We start from the raw sequence: 2,153 nt of genomic DNA, 5'->3' as shown, positions 1-2,153 counted from the left end.
TCTCTCTCTCCCTCCCCCCTCTCCCTCCCTCCATCTCCCCCTCATCCATCTCTCCCCCTCTTGTCTCTCCCCCCCTCTCTCCTCCCCTCTCACCCCAGGAGAAGCCTAAACCCAGGGTTCCAGTTCTTCCACTACAGAGACGCCTCTCCTCCCTTCATAGTCTGTGTCAAACTGGTGGGTTAGAGAGTGTGTGTGTGTGTGTGTGTGTGTGTGTGTGTGCGTGTGTGTGCGTGTGTGTTGTGTCCTGTGCCTGCCACACGCCCTCACTCATTACATCGCTCGCGAGATAAGTGACCGCAGGGAGATATGATCAGGAACAATGAACACACACAGACACACACACCTAGACACACACACAGTCACACACAGACATAAACACACACATGGGCATGGAAACACACACCTAGACACAAACATAGACATGGATACACACACACACACACAAAGACCCCCCCACACACACACACACACACACACTCATGCAGTCCAGCCAAACAGGAAATGGGCAGAGACAGCACTGTGATATCTGCCCAGTAATCACTGTTGTTGTGACCAGTGTTGACCTTAACAAACCGACACACACACACACACACCTAGACACACACACACCTAGACACACACACACCTAGACACACACACACCTAGACACGCACACACCTAGACACGCACACACCTAGACACGCACACACCTAGACACACACACACCTAGACACACACACACACAGTGCCTGATAATCACCCTGTGATAGTCTAACATCAAATGAGCACTATCCTCGCCTCCCTGGGTTTCTAATTGGTCAATTATGGGAATTGGGAGCAGTAATTATCCAATCCGACGACATTGAGATCTGGACTCCATCACACACACACAAACACTCACACATATGTACACACAGACACACACTCTCTCACACACACCCTTAGGGCACATGGAGTTACTAACACACACACATCTGGGGCATGTGTCTTTAGAGCATGTAGGACGTGATGCAACAGGATATTCTGGCCCTGATTCAATAAGGATTTTCTGTCTCTCTCCCTTTCTCTCTTTTCCTCTCTTGTCTCTCTCTCCTTTTCTCTCCCTTTCTTTTATCTTTCTCTTCTCCTTCCTTTCTGTTCGGCCTCCTCTCTTCTCTTCCCCCCCTCCATTCTCTCTTCCCCCCCTCCCTTCTCTCTCTCCCCCCCTCCCTTCTCTCTTCCCCCCCTCCCTTCTCTCTCTCCCCCCCCCTCCCTTCTCTCTCTCCCCCCCCTTCCTTCTCTCTTCCCCCCCTCCCTTCTCTCTCTCTCCCCCCCTGCCTTCTCTCCCCTCCCCCTCCCTTCTCTCTCTCTCTCTCTCTCCCCCTCCCTTCTCTCTCTCTCTCCCCTCCCTTCTCTCTCTCTCCCCTCCCCCTCCCTTCTCTCTCTCTCCCCTCCCCCTCCCTTCTCTTTCTCTCTCTCTCCCCTCCCTTCTCTCTGTCTCCCCTCCCCCTCCCTTCTCTCTCTCTCTCCCCCCCTCCCTTCTCTCTCTCCCCCCCTCCCTTCTCTCTCTCTCTCCCCCCCCTCCCTCTCTTCTCTACCTCCACTGCAGGACCTGACGGGGGGAGGGCTGGAAGAGAACCTCAACTCTCTCCATCTGACTGAGGCACTGGACTACTGCCACTTTAACTGAGGAGGGAGGGAGGGAGGGGGTGGGGGTGGGGGTGGGTGGGGGGAGAGAGAGGGGGAGGGGGTGAGAGCCAGGTGACAGCACGTGGATAAGAAGGGATAAATTGTCAGGAGGGTCAAAGGTCAATGTCTGTAAACATCTAAGATGGTGGACAGCATGTCAGCACAGCTGTCTGAGCTCAACTCTCTCTCTCTGCCTCTCTCTCTGCCTCTCTCTGCCGCTCCTTCCCTCTCTCTCTCTGCCTCTCGCCTACTCTCTTTCTCTCTCTTTATTTCTGTGTAATTCTTTCTCTTTCTCCCATATCCCCTCTATCTGTGTTAAAGTGTGACTATCTCATTCATTGTATTAGTATACTATCAATCTTGTATTAGGTTAAGACAATTCACATGTTACAATGTAGGCTATTGGAAATAAGATTGATTACATATCACTGCTGTTGTTTTAGGTATACTTTAACTGTGTGTGTGTGTGTGTGTGTGTGTGTGTGTGTGTGTGTGTGTGTGTGTGT

The sequence above is a fragment of the Osmerus eperlanus genome, unplaced genomic scaffold, assembly GCF_963692335.1.
Source record: "Osmerus eperlanus unplaced genomic scaffold, fOsmEpe2.1 SCAFFOLD_85, whole genome shotgun sequence".
Lineage (NCBI taxonomy): Eukaryota > Metazoa > Chordata > Actinopteri > Osmeriformes > Osmeridae > Osmerus > Osmerus eperlanus.
This window is presented reverse-complemented; position numbering follows the sequence as displayed.